A 13,255-nucleotide genomic window follows, 5' to 3' on the forward strand; every position below is an offset into this window, starting at 1 on the left:
ATTTGAATTCTGGTCGTCTGCCCTTTTTTTTCCAATTGAAAACCTAAGAAAATCGCTTTTAAAGTTTTTTTGCCCGTTTTTTTTTTTTTTTTTTTTGATATCTTTCAAAATCCATAGCATTTTAAGGGATAAACTATTTATTTTATATAGCTTAATTTGACCAAATAGATTAACATATATAAATGCAATTTAACGAGGCTGAAACTCAACTTATTTTTAATTTTTTTGAAATAAATAATTAAAAAGTCACTTTTACAAAAATGTTCTAAAATCAGAAAGATTAAAGAGGAGTCAGAGAGAAATTCAGTTTTCATACGGATTAGCCCACATAAGCAGAGAGCAGTCTGTTTTCTTTCATTTTGAATGGTTGTGTTTAAAAGTAGACATTTCAATATATATATGTCTGTGAGGATACCTTATACGCTGACTTTCGGTTCATGAGACAAGCTTCAGTTCACGTGCCGCGCGTCTCCGCGTCGTGATTAGGCCTAGCCTATTGTCTGCAATTTATTTCTTATTATTAAATCCTAGTAATTGGTTGATGAAACATTGATTTAAATTAAGATAATTATTTTAAAACGAAATTTACTTTAAAGAAAGGCTTTGTGCTTGCATGTTTAAGCTATGTGAAAGTTTTAGTGCTGCTTCCAGAGAACGGTCACGTTCGGATTGTTTTTCCTCATAAATGCGAACACGGAAAATAAAATAAAGATTTTATGTTCTGGAGAGAGTCAACCCTTCTTCATCGGGTGAGTATTACTTTTGGTTTGTGCAGTGTGGTTCACATAGGCCAATTTATTAAAATATTTAATTATCTGGGAATTGGATCTCCTCCATAATGCTGAAATTGCCCAATTTAAAAAAAAAATTAGTAATAATTTAAGTTTTGTGGTGTAAGTCTACGTATTTTATAATGTTAACTTCAAATAATACTAATAGCCTAGTAATTTAAAGATGTTGTAGCTAGCATTGGGTCTGGACGTGAAGGATAACTTCGGGAGTTGAAGGGACGTGTCGGTGTCGTGATTCTGTCTTCTCACACCGCGACACAGGTTCGTGGATCTGAGTGTCGCGATCGTTACAGCCTTACATAGGCTATATTCTTCTTGCAGATAAATATACTCACGCAGTTTAGGTTAGAAGCCTCCAGTGAGTTCAACGTTTCAGGGGATAGGAAATGCTCAGAGGTGACGAAGGGAGTTGAGAAGAGCAATGTTTATTTCAGCGAATTTAAAGCTTTGACAACTTTAATCGTTATTTAAATACCTTTACTCAATTATCTCGACTACGAAACCCTGTGAGATTATTTTTGAATGTCTGTTCTTTGAAATTAGCAAAAAAAAAAATTTTTTTTTTTTTTTTTTTGTTATTTCATGGTTTTTCCACATAATCGGCCCATATCTTAAAATGGAAGGTTGCAACTTCCGACTCATTTCGCCAGAGCGGGTCACATTTGATTTTTATTTTTTAAACAATGTAATGTGTAACCTAAAAATAAACAGATTATTTGATAAATGGTATATTTAAATCTGCATATTGTAGCCTAATATCTGCAGGGCAGCCTAGTCTTAATAAATGTATGCTTCATTTTTCATTAGTAAATTTGATCAATAAATTCAATAATTTAGAATAATAAGACACTATAGGGCTGTTACCCTAGGTAAGGCTGATCAAATTAAATCGGTTACACAATAATGTTACGAGATTGGTTTAACAGGAGTCAATTAAAAATCGCTGTAAAGAACGATACTTTTAAACATAACCCTAAATCACCATAAGGTGTCGCCAGATGACCGTCTTAATGAACGAGTCATGGATTCAAAATGCTGAATCATTCAGTAATGAGAAAACACATTGCTTTGAGATGCGCGATGGGTCGCTGTGATCTTTGTTTAACTATTTTCTCTGCTGAAACAGAAAAAAGTCAATATTGCATCTAAAAAGTCAATATTGCATATAAAATGTAAGTGACTTGACTTGTGTGTGTGACTATGTTTGTTGTAGTGAAAAGAGTTGCACCCTTGTTAAAGTTTAAGCCTTGTGTTTTTGGATATATATCTTTCTTTCTTTTTTTACAAAATATGCATATAACCCATATATTTTAGATTTATTATTTGCTTTAAATTAAATTAAGATTGTATTTTTGGTAATTGAACCTGAATGAATTTAAAAATGAATGTGCTATATTTCAGATCATATATTTGTTTTTCTTAAAATTTGAACTAACTTTATTCTCAGCTGAATTATAAATATTTTATTTCTGTATCAATTAAAAACACATTTGATTTTTCTTTTTTAATCAATGTAGAATGTGTAACTGAAATATAAACAGAGTAGGGCTCTGTTTGAGGACAAGTAACTAAAACCAATGCGACATGATGAATGTTTGTTTCCCAAACCATCTCAGAGTAACAGCTTACTTTTCTTTCTTACTATATTCTTTCTTACTATAAACTGTGCTGTAGAGCTTGCATCAGTCAAAGCAGGGTTACATTTTGCATGTCGTGCACAATAAACCTAAAGGCACCAGGGTGGCAGTGCCACCGGCTTCATATATATATGTATATATACAGTATATATATATATATATATATATATATATATATATATAGCTGTGATCCACGATGAAGGGCAAAAGACAGTGGCATGGCCACCCTGGTGCTTTTAGGTAACTAAGGAACCGGGGTTGCGGTGCCACCGGCTTGGGCCCTTCATCGCTGCTCGCAGCTATATTTTGTTCTTGAACTTATTAGTGTATTGTACGTACAGTAAGGGAGTTATTGTCCAAATTTCACCTGTAGTGAGTCAGTGTGGTCACTAGGAAAGCACTACAGCCTTTGAAACACAAAAAAAAGAATACTTTAGGGGAATTACAGTATTTTTTAAATAAACATTTGATAATTGTACGAACAGTAAGGGAGATATATTGTCAAACTGTACTTTTGTTTCAATGTTCTTTTAAAGCAAATCATTCTTCTTTAAATACATCCATGAAGTAGAGAAGTTACTGTTTTCTGCCATTACAGTGATAGATATATTTAGATAATGTAATATTTTTTTGATGGAAGATGTGCTATTGAAGAACCCCATAGGAGTTATACTACTTTTTTAAATGTTCACCTGTTAGGGGCGCACAGTCAAAGACCCAGAACCAGATATGATGAATGAAGAGCAGGAGTCAGAATTATAATAAATTAAAGATTTACTTAAGATAGTTTTTAATTTCAACAACAGAAGTCAGCTTCAAGACTCTCACAGGAGTTTGTAGGCTATTACAAAGATCACAGAACCACTAAATGAGCAAGCACTGTTGCTACATTCAGATATCAAATACAGACAAAAAAACATGAAACAAACATTTAAGTAATCATACTGGTAACTTCTATAACTAAGTAAAATCTAATATGCCTATGTAAGTCATTCCAATCATGTGATATTTAGAAGGAAATCTTTGATTATAATCAGTCAAAATATACATGAAGCAGCAGTTTATTCCAAAATCCACACCCTTCACACCCAAAACAACATCATGTTTGCTTTCATGCTTTCCCTTTCTGAGTACTTGTCAATAATCTGATGGATTCAGTAGTACCATGGACAGTGATATTTCTGCAGGACTGTAAACATCAATCAATGCAAACGAATTGTGTTATTGTGAGAGTTTAATGTTAACTGAAGATGCTAAACAACAGGAAAGAATAAAAAACTCTTTTTATTCAGCGCCTGGAGAACACTGTCACACTGTAAAGTCTTTATTACACTTAAAAACAGAACAACAGAGGTGGATAAAACAGAAAGACATGGGCTGTAGTAGTATGTTCTTTAGGGTCCATACAAGACGATCCAACTTGCTTAGGAACAGTCGGCCCATCCTTTCAAAACCTATTGAAATAAATCATATGTTATTATTAAAGCCAACATCAACACTGTTCTTGTTCATTTTGATTTCAAATAAATAGATAAACAAAAATTTAAACAGATGTAACATGAAGTGATTAACTATGTTCAGGGGATTACACATGATTTTCCACTTGCTGCAGTCTGGATTGTTACCAGATTACAGTTCATGTAGCCGACATGTTCATTCTTTATTATTTCCTAAACACCTTTTTAAACACCATCATTATAATGCAGTTTTATTGTTGCTAAAAGACATTCTGTTGCATTAGAACACATAATGTGAGAGATATTTTCTGGTACATCTGTAGTTGGCTACAATGTAATTGTCTGTTTGCACAGAATGAAAAACGATGTTAAATTTTTAGACGGTCCCTATCTTGGTTACCACACTACATTGAATATTCGCTAAATTATGCATGCATCAAAAATTTACTTGCCCATTTTGTTCGATTGTAGAAAAGGTTGTAGTTCACTATCTTTGTTGTCAATATCATGTAGATGCTTCGAATCTGAAAAAAATTGCTTCATTGACTATTTAATTGAAAAAGTTCTTTAACGCGAATGTGCGAATGTGTGAATATAAAACCAACTTTACCTAAGTATCTTCTGCTGTCTATCACTTCTTTCGCCATGTATTTGTTCGTTTCTTTCATTATTTTATGCAATCCAAAACACTCTAACCTGCCGCGGTTCGTTTCTCTAGAGCCCGTCTAACTTGTCCGCTTTTCCGGGACAAATGGATTTTTGAAGGACAAGTAAAAGAGAATTTTACTCGCCCCAACGGACAAGTAGCCTGATTAGAACATCAATAACAAACAAAAAAATAACTAGGGAATTACTAAACCGAGAGAATGATTCTGATTTTATTACATTTATTGCAAGTTGCGATCGATTGTGGATAATAAATGTAGCAGGCAGCAGCTACTGTATTACTGATGGTAAATTTGCGCTGTTGACGCTCGCGCAGAGAAATCTACACACATGAGCGGAGCACACACACACACAGTTAACACTCTGCCTATAAAAAATCTAAATGTGGAGTTTTTATATTTTAACATATGTTAAGCACTAAGCAGCCTCAATTATTTTTCCTGAATACCATCACGATTGAAAAAGTGACATTGATTTCCTACAACAGTTCAATAAACAGTTAAGATTAAGTCACTTACTGTTTATAAGCAATACTGGGTGTTTTTGTTCCATTTCAGCAGCGAAAATAGTTCCAAAGAAAAGTCACAGCAGAACCACGACGCATCTCACAGGAACTCATCCTGTTTTCATTACTGAATGATTCAGCATTTTGAACGAATCGGTTGAGTCAAAGATTCAATGACCCATTCATAAACATCAACATCTGTCTCATTCTTGAATGAATCAACCGTTTGAACGAATCGTTTGAATTAATGAATCAATAACTCACTCATTAATACGGCCGCCTGCCGCCACCTATTGGCAGTTTAGTGTTATGTTTATAAGTAGCCCAGTATAATTCTTTACATTATTTTATGAAATTGTAATTTTTCATTGTAAATGATTTAATTTGATCAGCCCTACCTAGGGTAACAGTATGCTTCATCTTTCATTTTAAATTCCTAAATTTGATCAATAAATTCAATTATTTAGAATAATAAGACACTATAGGGCATTTAATAATATTGGTGGAGGAGATGCTCTTAAAGGTGCAGATATTACAATATGCCTTTTTAAATATCAAAGCTGATTGAACACTGATGAGAATATTGCTTCAGAATAAAAAATTTAAAAAATCCGGACAAGCAACTTTTTACTCAGACAAGTGATTGACAGATTTACTTACTTGTCTGGAGGACAAGCACGTGAAAAGGCTTGAGGGGATAGTTCACTTTGATATTTTTAGTTTTGACCAAAAAATATCAAAATTGAAAATACTGCAGAAACAAAAACACCTACATCTATCCCTTGAGGTAAGCTAAAACATATCAAAAATAATTTTGTGAACTATCCCTTGAATTTCCTACCCATCCCTTGCTGCCACTGAAAAAAAGAAAAAAAAAAAAAAAAAAAAAATTCCCTACCGACCCATGACCTCAACTGACAACCAACCGGAACCAAACTTTTTTTTTTTTTTTAGGCCTCACTATAATGGTGACATCAAACCAAACTATTATTTTCAATAAATAATCAACATCTTTACCTCAGTTAATTTTCAATAAGAACTTTTGTAGACGTCTACCAGAAATAAAGAAAATCTGGTTAGTAATAAGTGAAGCTGGTAATGCTGTTTGTGGAGTTGTGTAATCATCAGATCTTATGAGATTTAATGTACTGTATCTTCAGTTGATTTCATTTAAGGCTGTGGCTGCAAGTAGTTCTTGTGTTTCTCTTGTCTTCAGTGATTCTGCTTATTAAAATCAGGTGCTCATCAATAATGCTCAATCATTATTCAATCAATTAATTATTTCATTAACTCCCACACTGATTCAGTGTTACATTTAACAGCCTGTAGTGTGTGTGTGTGTGTGTGTGTGTGTGTGTGTGTGTGTGTGTGTGTGTGTGTGTGTGTGTGTGTGTGCGTGCGTGCGTGCGTGCGTGCACACTGAGCAGTGTTCATTTCATCTGGGCAAACCCATCTGGGGCCACCATGGAAACCTTGGACAAAACTGGCTGGGTCCCAGTTAGATAGCCCAGGTCAAACCAATGTGGGCCCCACATGACTGTGTTGGCTGGGTTAATCTTGTATTTGGGTCAAAAATGGGCACCCATAGAAATGAATGGGGAAAAACTGTAATTTAGAGCATTCTAAAATAAGCCAAAATAAGACACCGGGTGACAGCAAAGTCACTTCATCTTTAGGTTTTACATTTGCCAACAAATACTACATCGTGGATTAAAGTCCATATTTTGTTACATTCAAAACAAAATAACATTAAAATGTTCTCGCTTCATTTTTTATTCTGTTGCGCTTATATTTTTTTCTGTTATTAAAACGTCTGAATCAACGGGGCTTTATAAGAATAATTCTTAATCAAGCTAGTTTTCCTCTAGAGTTACTGCTGTAGAAAAAAATGTTTCAGTGGTGTAATTAATACATTTTACCACAGGAGGGCGTTTTCAATTCAAATTTAAAAGTACGTACAATTATTATACCATAAATAAAAGGGGGGTCAGGGGATCTCTGGATAATCCGTAATTCGTTTGTAATTATAAAACGAAAATATCGTTTTTCTGTTTTTTGTTTCAAATAGAAAAACCAAATAACCGTTTTTGGTGTCAGAATCAGAAAACGAAAAACCAATTAAAAACTGCCCGTTTTTCGTTTTTTTTTTTTTTGGAGATCATTTTATCGTTATTCATTTTTGAACAAAGAATGAAGAGAGTCTTTGAACTTCTGTCGTTTATAAACCAAAAACGGAAGTCACGTGGTCCATTCCTTTTTTGGAAGCGAATGTAACCGGAAACACTTTCAAAATAAAAGTAACTACAGTTAGCGAGATGATTGTAGGCTAAAACGGAACTAATATAACTTTTTTTAGTACAACTAAAGTAGCACTGGGTGTGAAAAACACTTTAGTTAACTGAAATAAAAATTAAAACTAATAAAATAATAACTCTGGCTGTTAGGGAGAATTAAACATTTGTAAGAGCATTGGTGAATAGGGCCTACAGCTATGTAGCCTATGCTATGAGCAGGGCTCTGCATTGCAACTCTTTCACTAGCAAATATGGCCTAAAATGTTTTACAAGCATAGTGGGTGAGTGAAGACTAAAATCTACTGTAGCTAAATGTTATAAGGTTATATTATACTTTTATACATTTATAGTTCCTCCTCCAGGTTGTGGTTATTAGCCTCTGCAGTGGACAGATGTAGAGCCAGAGCCAGGTGCAAAAACATAATTTATAAAATATTTCATAAATCATATTTTTTTAATTAAAAAACTGAACTTCACCTGCCTTCCAGCTCCCCTTTCTATACCTATACAATAGCACTATAGCTGCTAAAAGCTCTCAGCTTCCACCATCTACTGTTACCCCTTCTGTGTCAAAACAAAACTCTTCCAAAACAAACTAAAGTAAACTAAAGCCTAATTAAAATAATAAGTAAATCCCCAAAAAAAGTTATATAGGTATAAGTTTATGAAAATTATTTATTAAAAAAATGTGATTTATAAAATATATATTTGAACTCTAAAACTGCAAGAAAACCAAAGCCATGCATCTGAATAGGTTGTGTTCCAAATTTGAGTTGGATAGGCCAATCTCAAAATAATTAGCTTTCGGTAAGAGTTTGTTTGGGTGCAGTAACAGATTTTCCCCATTGGGTGCCAGCAAAACTCCACTGGTGCACACAGTGATTGGATTTTAGATTTGCAAATGAGTTTTTCTCTCTCAAATATTACAAGCACACAAACACATACACACACACACAAAAAAAAAATGTATTACACACATACAAACCACACTCTGACATCCACCCACACAATTATTGTTAAGCAGAAAACAGGAATAAAGCAACTGGCACCATCTGGTAAAAAAATAAAATAAAATAAAAAATAGTAAAAATAAAAATTTCGGAGCCTTGCTAACAGAATAAAACAAAGAAAATGTCTTAACAAAGATTGCATCATTTTATAGTTAAATGGCCCTGGGATTAAAAATGGGGGTTTCAATGGGGACATTGTTGTCCAAAAGGCGCTGATAGGGAGTATTTTGTGTACCTAATGCAAAATTTTTTTTTTTTTAAGAAAATGGCGGTGAAATAGTACAATTTCATAAAAATACACACCTGTGCCAAATTAGCATTAACACAGGTAAAGTGATAAAAAAAAACTGAAAAGGACAAAAATGTCCATAAGGATGCACAAGGTATAATCCAGCTTGTAGTTCTCATTAGTTACTTGTGTGTGAAACCCACTTGGTCAAAAATGAGCTGGGACTTTCAGATCTTTTAGCGCTTTTTGGGGGTTTAATTCTGTTTGGTGAACCACCGGGTAAAGGCAGTGCTCTGTAATACTTCGATTAAAAGTTACAGATACCTGCTGAAGCTGTTGTATCTTTTTTTAGTAATGGCTGGGGGTGTTATAATTCCTTTTTCTTTATTCTTTTTTTTTATTTTGGAAGAACTTTGATAGCATCCATTTTACTCGTTCATTACTAACTTCTTGCACATCAACAAACACCTGGCCCCAAAATATTTAATTTCATTGGCTGGATTGTACAAGACCGCCGAGCTTCTCATCGATGGTTGGCCAGTTTACATGTCAGTCAGAAGCACTAGCCTGAGTGGGCGGTTCTTGTCGGTTGTGAATGTCAATGCGTATGTTGACGGACGCTGTGATGCGAGAGTCGAGAAATATACATTTAATTAATTAAATTCTCTCAGTGATGGTGTGTACAATGCAAGGAAATAAAAACATTCGGGGCTTTACTGAAAACAGCCCCCTTAGCCCACCCCTAGCGCCGCCCCTGTCTGCGATATTCTGTTGAAAATTTGGATTTGGACATCTTGAACCAGTATCCACTTATTAGACAGCTGTTTGTGAGGTTCAACACAATCATTCCCTCTTCAGCTCCTGTAGAGCGCTTGTTTTCCTTTGCGGGTCTAATCGGTACATTTTATTTGAAGGGGTGTGCATAAGACTGACATGACACGGTCATAAACATGACATAACACCTGTCATGAACATGAAGGAGTCTTTATGAATGTTTATGACTTTTGTCATTAAGTGTCATTCGGTAAATTATGACAATTTTAATGCAAAGTTGACATTGTTTAAAATGTCTTTGTTATGACAACTTGACATTAACCAAGAAATCATAACCTGTCAACCTGCCATGTTTATACCTAGTCCAACGTGTTCCACTTTACTTGAGGTAAGGGGAAATATTAATGACACTGTTGTTAAAACATTTGACAGTGTAATAACCCTTAATGACATCTTTATAACTAGTACAATGTGTCCCACTTTACTTGAGGACAAGTAAAATATTCATATCACAGTTATAATGGTGTCATGACGGCCAAAGTCAAAACCAACCACATATGACAGTAATGTAATGTTAACGCAAAGCTAAATAACTTCTTTAAGTTTGATAATTAGACCTGTTATGACATTTGTGACAGGTTATGATTTCTTGGTTAATGTCAAGTTGTCATAATCAAGACATTTTAAACAATGTCAACTTTGCATTACAAGTGTCATGTTTATGACAGTGTCATTTCAGTCTTATGCACACCCCTTCAAATAAAGTGTTACCGTTTAATCAATAGGCCACACAGACGACGTCTTAAACCCAAACTTTTTGAAAAGCTGGTGGTGCTAAAGGGAATCGAATAGATAGATGTCTGAAACACATAGGTACACCACCTGGAGGAGCAGTAGAATATCATGTTTAAAGCAGTTTTCCAAAGATGAAGTTTGGATCAATGTTCCAGAAACTGTTTGGATTTTCCACAAATCTTTTAATCCAGTTGATTTTTAAAATCTCATTGAAAAGTGACAGGTCAATGACCGATAAACCCGCCTCCTCAATTTTATTAGTCAAGATATTTTTCCTGATTTTATGAGGCTTCTTCCTCCATATAAAGTTATATAATAGTTTGTCTAGATTGGCACATTGTAATTTATGAATTTCTATTGATGTAAATAAATCTGCAGCTCGTGAGATACCTTCTGCTTTAGAAAGAAGAACCTGCCATACGAAGATAAATCTCTTGATCCAAGAGTCAAACTTTAATGAATATAGTCGTGTAGTGAAGAAATATTACTCTCTGTCATCAACTTTTTTTTAGGACTGATTTTATTCCATTATAAGTTACTTAATTCTTTATATTTATGCCACATATTTGACCAGAATGCTTATTTTAAGAGAAAACTGCTCACATTTTGAAAGATTTAGATTCAAGCCTGAGCTTTCAGAAAATTGCTTTACAACATTTAGTGCAACTCCTATTTGGGATTCATTTTTTAGAAACAGGATTGTGTCATCAGCCAGCGGTCAGATTTGTATTTCTCTTTCATTTAATGTAATTTCTTTGAATGAACTCTTGTGAATTAAAACGACAGAGAGTTTGAGCTTCAATCCCCGATAGAAGAGGCGAGGTGGGGCAGTCTTGGCGGAGACCTTTGTGTGTGTGAAATCTAGATGAGTTTCCATTAGCCAATCTAACACAACTGTTTCCTCACATGTACAGAGTTTATACAGCATTAATACAATTCTTACCAAAACTAAAACAGTTTAAGGTGTCAATAATAAACTTGTGGCTTACCGTGTCAAAGGCTTTTTGAAAGTCTAAGAATAAAATAAGGTGCTGTTCATCATCTAGAAAGTCTTTGTATCCAATCAGATCCAAAACTAAGCGAATGTTATTGGTTATGTGATGATCTTTCTTGAAACCAGATCGGCATTCATCAATTAAAGTGTGTAATTTAGATTTGAGGCGTTTTGCTAAGATAGATGCTAGAATCTCACAGTCATTATTTAGCAGTGTAATGGGTCGCCGATTGTCAATGAACAGCGAGTGTGTGTGAGGTTTTGGATGAAGTGTGTGTCGCCTCAGAGGAGGAGGAAGATCCCTCTGTCAAGATATTCTCTGAAGACAGCCAGAAGAAATTTACCTCAGAGAAACATTTCTACATCTCAGAGCTCAGACCATCACAGCCTGGGGATTTATTGTTCTTTAATTGAGTTATTCCCCAAATAATCTCCTCAAGAGTTATGTCCTGACAGCAGATTTGATTATATTCATTACAGTCATTATTTAGCATTATTTAGAAAATGTGAAGCAGAAACGCTTAATATCAGATAACGTCCATAATTATTGGACTTTGGGTTTGATTTTTTTGACCGTTGTCATATTGTCAACATGGACGGCTACTTGAAGCAGAATAGTGGGCCATATATGTCTAATGCTTTTAAAAACCTAAGGCTTTCTTCTTCATATTTTTTTTATTTATTTTTTACTTATGTATTTACATTAGTAAGCTACATGACATCATCTTTCAAAACATGACCTGCGTGAAAGAGAGAAATAAATGAATGTGTCTCTGTCCCCAGCACATTTCAGACCACACTGATGCCCATGGGTTCACATTCAGATTCACAGTGATTACTGTCCCTCATCTTTGACAAAACTGGCCCTGATTTGTTTTAAGATAACTGGGTCACATTTGCTGCAACATCAGGGCCGGATTCAGCCAGCCCCACTAGGGGGTGCAGGTAGAATATCAGGGGGGGCAGCAAGTCTTTTTTTTTAGGGGGGGGGGGGGGAATATATATTGTGAAATGAAAAAATCCTATATCGTCCAGCTCTAATCTATCAGCTCCTTTGATCCATTTGATTTTATGTTGGATCCCCTTCCTGACTGTACCCTCTGCATTTACCCGGGCTTGGGACCGGCACAAATAGGACACTGGCTTGTGCGCTGTTGAGGCTGCATTTATCTTTCTTTTTTTCTTTTTTGTCATCTGTCTGTCTGTCCTTTCATTTTTTCCTTTCAACCTTTTTTATTTATTTTTTATTTTTTGTTTCGTTTGTTTGTTTTAATTTCTTTAGCTCTGTACACAGCTTATATCAGTCATTAGCATCAGTCGTCTGCTTTTCTGTGCAAAAGTCCTAACAAATGCGTCCATATCTAGACCTGTTGTTATGGGGTCTCGTGCTCTTTGAGAGATCAAAATTAAGAGCTTCAACCCATGAACTGCTCCTTAAACAAAGATAAAGCATTGATTTGTATCATGACAATAAAGAGGGCTCAAACATCTTTTTAATTATGAGAGTCTCAGTCTACACATTACATTATCAATGGTGTTTTAGGATGCCAAACAATTATAATAATGTAATAACGATTTAAATATAATTATTCCTATGACGTAAAATCCATATAGCCTATTATTTAGGCTACTATATGAAAATGTATATTTTAAATGTATATTTTAGTCTGCATTACACTATAATATAGGAAAATTAAAATACTTTTGTCCTTATTTCTACACTTGCAAGAAATAAACCTTAAACTTGTATTTAGGGGGAAACAAACACCAGCTGATCGCGTGAGCAAAGTGCACACGTTTCTCTAAATACCCAGCACAAACAGAATGCCTATTCTAAAAGTCTTGTGCTCTTTTATGAAAACAAAAAGCCATATCATGGTTTCGATTTTAGTTCGTTGGCAAAATATAACACTAGAGACCATGTTAGTTTATACATTTTACGTCTCATGTTCAGCAAAAGGCGGATTCGAACTCGAGTCCGAGCGCAAAAGTTCATTTACGAACGACACGCTCTACCATATACGCCACTGTCGCTGTTCCGTGACGTACGTGTTTTGTTAAAAATTAACATCGCTACCGGCCTTTGCGAGGTTGCGACCAGTA

The sequence above is a fragment of the Pimephales promelas genome, chromosome 2 (assembly GCF_988280905.1).
Source record: "Pimephales promelas chromosome 2, fPimPro1.hap1.1, whole genome shotgun sequence".
Classification (NCBI taxonomy): Eukaryota; Metazoa; Chordata; class Actinopteri; order Cypriniformes; family Leuciscidae; genus Pimephales; species Pimephales promelas.